This window comes from Fukomys damarensis, unplaced genomic scaffold (assembly GCF_012274545.1).
Source record: "Fukomys damarensis isolate Sample0158 unplaced genomic scaffold, DMR_v1.0_HiC HiC_scaffold_4, whole genome shotgun sequence".
In the NCBI taxonomy this organism is placed as follows: domain Eukaryota; kingdom Metazoa; phylum Chordata; class Mammalia; order Rodentia; family Bathyergidae; genus Fukomys; species Fukomys damarensis.
In genome coordinates this window covers 63,379,662-63,389,003 of record NW_022900916.1, presented here as the reverse complement: position 1 = coordinate 63,389,003, position 9,342 = coordinate 63,379,662, and the positions used below count along the sequence as shown (strand labels likewise).

General features: G+C 40.9%; 1 long non-coding RNA gene across 2 annotated transcripts in view; it reads right to left on the bottom strand.

Annotated features, from left to right (window-relative positions):
* The window catches only part of LOC104852078, a 42,013-nt gene extending 34,086 nt beyond the window's left edge, over nt 1–7,927 (bottom strand). For both annotated transcript variants that reach the window (XR_777402.2, XR_777401.2), the window contains exons 1-3: nt 7,804–7,927; nt 4,613–4,884; nt 3,372–3,467 (exon numbers count right to left, since the gene is read on the bottom strand). This is a non-coding gene — a long non-coding RNA (uncharacterized LOC104852078). The remainder of the gene's footprint in view (nt 1–3,371; nt 3,468–4,612; nt 4,885–7,803) is intronic.
* Nucleotides 7,928–9,342: the final 1,415 nt, after the last annotated feature.

Here is a 9,342-nt window from a genome sequence, read left to right as displayed (position 1 = left end):
GATGATATGATACTCTACATTGAAGATCCAAAAAACTCCACCAAAAAACTTCTAGACTTAATTGACAGAATTCAGTAGAGTATCTGGATACAAGGTGAATACCCCAAAATCAATAGCCTTCTTATACACAAACAAGAGACACACGGAGAGAGAAATAAGGGAAAAATTCCTTTTACAATAGCATCCAAAAAAATGAAGTATCTAGGAATCAATCTAACAAAAGAAACAAAAGATCTCTACACTGAAAACTACAGCACTCTGAAAAAAGAAATCGAAGAGGATATAAAAAAATGGAAAGATATCCCCTGCTCCTGGGTAGGAAGAATCAACATAGTGAAAATGGCCATACTACCGAAACTGCTATATACATTCAATGCAATGCCAATTGAAATTCCAACACTATATTTCACAGAACTAGAAAAAAGAATCCAAAAATTCATTTGGAACCACAAGAGACCTAGAATAGCAAAAGCCATTATAGGCAACAGTCACATGGCACCAGGTGTAACAATTCCCAATTTGAAACTATACTACAAAGCCACTGTGATAAAATCAGCATGGTACTGGCAAAGAAATAGGCCTGAGGATCAATGGAACAGACTGGAAGACACAAAAACAAATGCAGATGTACTCAGCTACCTCATCTTCGACAAAGGAGCTCACCATCCTCAGTGGAGGAAAGATAGCCTCTTTAATAAATGGTGTTGGAAAAACTGGATATCAACCTGTCACAGATTAAAATTAGACCCTTATCTTTCGCCATGCACTAAATTAAAATCCAAATGGATTAAAGATCTAAATATTAAAACAGAAACATTAAACTTGCTGGAAAGTAAGTTAGGCAGAACTCTGGAAGACATTGGTATAGGAAAAGACTTTATGAACAAATCCTCAGTAGCACGGGAACTAGCAGAAAGAATCAACAACTGGGATCTCATCTTACTAAAAAGCTTCTGTACTTCAAAAGAAACCATTAGCAGAACTAAGAGACAATCTACAATGTGGGAAAAAATTTTTACCAGCTGTACCTCAGACAAAGGACTATTATCAAGGATATATAAAGAACTCAAAACAATCAGTCCCCCCAAATATAAAGACCCGATTCAAAAATGGGCATCCGAAATGAACAGACATTTCTCAGACAAAGAAGTAAAAGCAGCAAGAAAATATTTGAAAAAATGTTCCACATCACTGGTCATTCGAGAGATGCAGATGAAAACAACACTGAGATTCCACCTCACCCCACAAAGAATGACTGCTATCAAGAAATCACACAATAACAAATGTTGGCAGGGTTGTGGGGAGAAAGGAACCCTTCTCCATTGTTGGTGGGAGTGCAGACTGGTGCAACCACTATGGAAATAAATATGGCGATACCTCAAAGAGCTTGGACTGGAGGTTCCATTTGACCCAGCCATCCCTCTGCTGGGTATCTTTCCAAGCAAACTAAAAGAATCATTTCACAGAGAAGTATGTGCATCCATGTTTATAGCGGCACAGTTTGTAATAGCTAAATCTTGGAAACAGCCCATTTGCCCATCCATTGGAAACTGGATAAAGAAGATGTGATTTTTCTATAAAATGGAATATTACTTAGCCATAAAGAATGAGAAAATAGATTCATTCATAGGAAAATGGATACATATTGAAGATTTACTCCTAAGTGAAATAAATAAGTCACACATGTGTAAATACCAAATAGTTTCCCTGGTGTGAATAATCTGCAACAATGCATAAGATTCTAATAAGATTACTGACATTTAGAAATGGGAAGAAAGGAGCTAAAGGTGTAGGGAAGGTGGGATGGGTAGGGGAAGAGTAAAAAGGGAAAAGAAAAAATGTGAGAGAATGAAAAGATGAAAATAAAGTGTTTGTAGATGGGGAGGGGAGGAGGGGGTGAAGGGAGGGTAGAGGTAAGGGGAAAAAATGAGAATCAAGACTTGTCATGGAGAGGTACAAGATCCCAACAATGAATGCAACTGTACTGTATCTCTAAAATGTACCAATAAACTCAATTAAAGCTGAAAAAAAACAGTAACAGCTACTATTTCTACCATTCCTACCACATCTTCCCATAAGGAATTCACTTTAGCTACAAAGTACATTATAATAATCCACCTGCTGCTATCATTTTCATTACTCTAATGTAGTTCAGAGCATAAACTTTAAGTAAAAAAAGGCCTGGGTCCCAATCATTATTATCATATTTTACAAATAAGATTTAAAGAATTTGTTGCATATTAGACATCATATAACTTTTAAATAGAAAAACCATATTAAGATTTGAACTGTTCTTGCCTTCTTCCAGAATCTACCATTGTTTTATTATGAGATGCTATCTATCCACACTGCTCACAGGATTTACTTCTTTATTATTTGGAGCTTATCATGTATCAAGAAGTTTATAAAGCACTTTATATGTATTATATTATTGAACTATCCTCAAGTAAGATTTATAACTGCCCAATTTTACAGAAAAGGGCAGGAGTCTGATGGAGATTTAAGAAGTTGGCCAATATCTCACAGCTAGAAAACAATAGAATTCAAACTGAATCCCATGACTATCTGGATCTGAAATTCTGAAGTTTACTTTCTTGACCATTAAGTATGCCATTCAGACAGAGAGCTGAGAAGGGCCAATGAATTGGTGTCATAATCAGAATTTCTTTTCATTATGGAATAGATGTTCCCCACCACTGCTTCCTTGGGTAAAGAAAAACTTAGTGGCAGCCTAGAAACCCAAGTTACCAGTACAGGTGAAGATAAGCATAGACCTCACATCTTTAAGCCTTTATATTGCAGCAATCCTATAATATCATGGTGACCAACTTACATTTTAGTCTAGAAAGCTGGCATTTCTGAATCCCTGTCAGATAGAGATTTCATACTTACAAAGACACTTCCAGCCTGGATTGCCTAAAATACACCCCGGCCCCATTTAATTTACTTGAAAGGGCAACAACACTCAGTATCAGATTTGGGTTGTTCTGATACATGTAATGCTATTTTTAATTAGTCCTGGCTTCCAAACCATGCATGCCTTGGTTCTCCTTTTTTCATAACAGTGCTCATATCAGAGCCAAAAATGCACAAAATTGAGATTATGGGCCTGGGCACAAAAACAGGATAGAATTTCTGAGACGTGACTAAAACTTCTCCTTAAATAACATTATCCTGTTGGATTTAATGTAGGTAAGGCAATCTTGGGTTCAGTTTATGGCCACTGCACTCCAGACCAGGTAGGCTTGCAAATGTGCTCTCTCCTCCCAGAAATGATGAGGCCTGTGGTGACAGTCTGTATTAGCCACTTTCCTGTTACTAGAACAAAGTAGAAACCCACAACTCAAAAAAAGACGTTTGTTTTGGCTCACAGTTTTCAGAGGATTCAGTCGCTAGTTGGTTATCTCGCAGGCAGAAATGGCAGAGTGGAAAGGCAGGACGGAGGACAGTTGCTCATGCTATGGCATCTAGGAAGCAGATCAGGAAGGGGGAACTTAGGAGAGATATACCTCCAAAGGCACATCCCCAGTGATGCACCGTCCAGCCAGTTCCCACCTCCTAACAGCACATTTAGCTATGAACTCATCAGTGGGTCAATTCACTGGTGAGTATAGCAACCCCATAGCAACCACTTTCCAAAAGTCCCACCTCTGAACACATAAGACTTTGGGGGACATGCTAGATCTGAACAATAGCACAGACACCTAGGGAGTCTGCTCAAGTGCTACAGGTCCTTAGCTCTTATGAATTTATAGTGAAAAGTTAATTAGTGCATCTATCTTCTCATACAGTTGCTTTTGTGTAGGGGCTAAACACACAAGATCTCTCTTAGCAAGCTTCGAGTATATAACACAGTATTATTAGCTATGGTTACCAGCTGTACATTAGAATCCCAAAATATTTATATTATAACTGAAGGTTTGCAATTTTTGACCAATATCTTCCCAGTCCCTCTGCCCCAGCCCATGGTAAACTCCATTCTACCCTTTGCCTCCATGAGTCTGACTTTTCTAGGTCCACATATAGGTAGGATCATATACTATTTTCTTTCTGTGTCCAGCTTGTTTCACTAAGAATGATATCCTCCAGGTTCATGCACAATGTCACAATTGCAGGATTTTCTTTTCTTTTTTGTGGCTCAATAATATTCATATATACCTTGTCTCGCCTATTGTAACTAATGCTGCTGTGCATATGGTCATGATGGCCTCTTTGAAATACTGATTTTATTTCCTTTAAAAATATACCCAGATAATGAAAAGATGGAAATAAAGTGTTTGTAGATGGGGAGGGGAGGAGGGGGTGAAGGGAGGGTAGGGGTAAGGGGAAAAAATGAGAATCAAGACTTGTCAGGTAGAGGTACAAGATCTCAACAATGAATGTAACTGTACTGTATCCCTAAAATGTACCAATAAACTCAATTAAAGCTGAAAAAAAATATACCCAGAAAGGGGATAGTTGGATCATATTGTATTTACATTTTTAATTTTAAAAGAACTTCCTTGTTATTTTCAGTAATTGCTGTGCCAACTTACACCCCCATTGATAGTATATAAGGGCTTCCTTTCCTCCACACATTAGGGACACTTCAATAACTTCAATATATATTTACTTTGGAATTCACAGCTGGAAGGGACCTCCAGTATCTCTGTTATGACTTGGACATGTGCAGCTACCTAGAGTAACAATAGACTTATACATGTAATGTTTCAGCCTAGTGGAAATTTAATTTTTGCTCTTATCCTAGTCCAGAATGGTTTCAGACAGACAGAAATAGGTAGAGATGTTGTTCTGCTGCACAGAGTCAGTGGGAAAAGATGGATGGAGAAGACACTGCCATTTTCCACAGCATTCAAGGGTGCATGGGGGCTGCCAGTGGATGAGCTGGAAGACAAAAGAGGACACAGCATGCAAAGTGGAGATTTCTTTCGACCCAGACCTGGAGGTTGTACACTTCACATTGACTCCCATTTTGATGGAAAGAACTTAGACCTGGTCTCAGGAATTTCAGGAAATACAGTTGAACTGTGTTCTCATTGAAAGGAGAATGGCTCTTACCCCACAGTTCTGTCTTGGATTTCCTTTTCAAGGTCATTCCTACCTCTTAAAATACAACTACATGTAAGTCACCCAGACAATCAACTTTTTCTAAGTTTTGCAGGAAAGTAAAGCTGTCAAACCCAAGCTAGTCTATTATGATGATTATAAGAAAATAAACATAAATCTGATAAAGCATATAGCACCTGAAGATTAAGAGCTGACCCACAGTTGTCTTTCATATTTACAAAGGGTGAAGAAAAATACAGTGCCTGGAGTGAGTGGTGGCACATGTCTATAATCCCAGCACTTGGAAGGCTGAGGCAGGAGGATTGCTGTGAGGTCGAGACCAGCCTAGGTTACATAGTGAGTTCCAGGTCAGTCTCAACTACATAGTGAGACCTTGTCTCAAAAAAAAAACAAAAAAAACAAAAACAAAAACAAAACAATGCCTGGTTAAATTTAAAAAAAAAACAAAACACTAAAAGACACATTGCAAAAATGAGGGTATAGATGTGTTCAAAGTTAGGGAGAATATTTTGGGGGAGGTCAATGTCAGTGTGTATTTTATTGTAACAACTTTTAAAAATATAAATATTCACCATATTTTGCAATCACCCCTTCATCATTTACAGAAACTTCTGACAAGTTAAAAACATTATAGTGTGTTGTCATCTACCTGTTTGCCACAGCTGGCATGTGAGATTTCTGGCTCTTTTCCAAAATCAAAATGACAATGAAAGTAAACATTTTGAATCAATTCATGACACCGAGGCAGCCACCATAGCGCAACCAAAGACATTCATGAAAGAAGACATCCAGAACTACATCAGAAAGTGGCAAAAATTATGGGATCAGTGTGTTCAAAGCAAGGGGAATATTCTGAGGGGAATTAATGGCAATGTATATTTTTATGTAATAAATTTTTTTTGAGACAATATGGGAGAAGTTCAAGCCTGGCTGGGCCAAGTGCACTGCACTCCTGTCTTCTGAGAAAACTCAAAGTCCTCTCTGAGGCTGAGCTAACTCACCTAAGTGCATAGAGGCCGGGTTTAACAGGCTACACCTCTGCCCCAGTCTGTGACTCCTTCACCTCACCCAAGAAGAATCACCCCACCGTACGTCTAGCCAATAAGATATCACCCAATGTTCTCCACCGCTGCACAACCTATAAGAAAGTGCCATGTAGTTACATGCTCCTCCCCTGCTCCTCCCCCATGGTTCCCTTTTTAGTCTGTGCATTTCCTAAATAAAGTGGAAGTGTTCCAGAAGCCTCTCTGGAGTCTGCCTGGTGATTCCACACCTTACCCTCCCAGTCTGAGCTCCCGAACCAAACTCCACAGACCAAACAGTGGAGGACAACAGCTGGTGCCCAAAGTGGGGCTCGCGTATACTGGGTAAATATTGAAGCCATGGGTAAGGATCCTTACCACGGGTAATCTCTTAAGTCAGGAATGGCCGGTACAGGCCACCTTGGTAAAGGCTTTAGTAAAAACTAGAGGCACAAAGGTCTCCAAAGAACTCCTTATTACCTCCTGGGAGACTATTATTAAATTGTCTCCTTGGATGGAGGATGCAGATGTAGTATATGCTGAGCTCTGGGGGAACGAGATACATAATTAGCAGCATGCCAAAAGGCATGGGGAAATCCGCCTCCTGCTGGATTTTTTCCCTATCGCCTCAGCAATTATTCAATATCTCAACCCTCATGCCATAAAGGTGTCCAAGGCATTTCCTGCCCAAACACCAACCGAAAGAGGGCCTCAAAACTGCCCCAAAGATGGCAAACAGGAATCTCCCAAGAAAGATGGCACAGGCAGACTTTCTCTCCTGCCTTCTTCTCCTGAAGCATCAGCCCTTCCCCCAATTCTCCACTTCCTGCCCCTGACACACCTCTGTCAAAACCCCCTCATCACTGGAAACATCATGCATTTCTGGGCCTAAGATGGTGGCTCCCACCATGGGCAAAATATGTTCAAGAAGACTAAGACAGGGACCCAACACTTCAAAGCTTATCCAGTTACGCTGAGCCACCCTGGGGAGCCACCGTGGGTCCCCCACTCCCCCAAGATTTGGAAGGACTTCCATCAAGCGGATTAAGACCAAGGACCTCAAAGCCCTTGGTGCACAAGTGATGAGTATGGCTCCACCTGGAACTCCCAAACCCATTTCCGGCACAGTGACGGTTGCTCTCCTGTGTGCAGCACTTGCTGCCAATTCAGAACAAGCTACTTCTCCCTCTTCGAGCACACAAATTTGGGCTCTAGTCCTTAAGCTAATGTCTACCCTGCCTCTTCCTTTGGAAACTTTTCACAACCTGTAATTTCCACTCCTAAAACTTTACCGTTTCCCCAAGGGCAGTGTGTTTTACAAATAATTTCTCCACACAGGATTGCTTGTTACTCCAAAGGTACAATTCGCAAGGGCCAGGAGGAGTGTTGTTGACCCTGTATGATGCACTCTCTAGTCCAGGAAGGTCCCTGATCTCCTTTCACCCTCCCGCAGTACCTATTTGCTCTGTGTCTGACCAAGCTAACATGGTCCCGCCTCCATATTCCCTGTCCTTTGATGCCTGTCGTTCTTCTGTTCCACTGTCGTAGCGTCCCCCACCTATTGTTTCCATTATACCCCAAAGGTTATGCTCCCCTTTGCTGCCTGCCGCCCATCCCCCTTCTTTTCTATTCTGGCCAATTCCAGCTTCAAGGAGAACGTGCAAGTTCGTGTCACTCCCTGCATCAACCCCTCATTGTTTCCCCTTAATTCTACCTGGTATGTTTATATTGGCGGGAATCCACCAGCAGTTTGGATCCCAGTTAATTTAACTTAGGAATGGAAAGGCAGCGACCCGCTCTTTGATCTGCTGCTCCACCCCCGCCGGAAACGCGATGTAGACATTTCGGCCATTGTTGCCATCATAACATCCATTGTTGCTTCAGTATCTGCAGCCACCACAGCTGCAGCTGCGCTCCGCAATCAAGTTGCCACTGCTACAGTCGTTAATAACTCGGCTCATAACGCTTCCCTGGCTCCCGGACAGTCAGCCACACTTCTTCTTGATGTCCGCACAGCCGTGCTTTTCTTACAGACTCAGATGGATACGGTATGGGAAAAATTACAATTGTCACAAACAAAGGTTTTTAGTAGGTGTCGTGCCAACTTCCCAGACATTTGTATAACTCCATACGCCTGTAAAAATTGTAATAATTATAAAAACTTGTCACAGTATATATGGAAGACTTGGGATCCCTTGTTCAAACAACGTCTCTTGGAATTAACCCATACCATTGTTCAAATTAATAATACTTAGGCATTAGATGTGGCTACTCTTGATAATGGACACAGTTAAGTACTTGGGGAAAGACCTGATTGTTTCCTCACTCTATGTGTTAACCATTTTGGGAATCATTTTGTTATTGTTAATCTTAAAAATTAGGCACCTGGCTCAAAAGAGATATAGACAGACTCGTAAAGATGTGGTCCTCTTGGCTGAGGATCGGGAGTCAAAGACAAGAGGGGGAATTGTGGGAGAATTCAAGGCTGGCTGGGCCAGGTGCGCCACACTTCTGTCTTCTGAGCAAATTTAAAGACTTCTCTGAGGCTGAACTAACTCACCTAAGTGCATAGAGGCTGGGTCTAACAGGCTTTTACCTCTGCCCCTAGTCTATGACTCCTCCACCTCATCCAAGAATCACCCCACCATACGTCTAGCCAATAAGATATCACCCAATGTTCTCCACTACTGCATAACCTATAAGAAAGTGCCATGTAATTAAATGCTCCTCCCATGCTCCTCCCCCATGGTTGTCCACAGGCAAGCTATATAAGCCGGTGCAGTTCCTAAATAAAGAGGAAGCATTCCAGAAACCTCTCCAGAGTATGCCTGGTGATTCTGCGCCTTACCTTCCCAGTCCAAGCTCCCAAACCAAACTCCGCAGATGAAACAGTGGACAATAATAAGACAGGGTCTCATTGTGCAGTTCAGGCTGGCCTTGAACTCACTATGTAGTTTTGGCTGGCTGCAAACTCATGGCAACCCTCCTGCCTCAGTCTCCCAAGTGCTGAGACGACAGGCATGAACCACCACGCTCAGCATGTAATAAAAATATTTAAATTTAAACATTCATATTTTTCATTATATCTCATATATCAACTGTAGAGTTGGCAAGTTGGAAGATATTTAAATTTTCCCATGTTTAATTAATATTCTTAAGGCCATATTTTTTGAAGAATATTTTTAAAAATTATTAAGTAGAAAAAAATTAGATATTTTCCTTCTAGAATTTTATTCATGGTAAACATAGGATA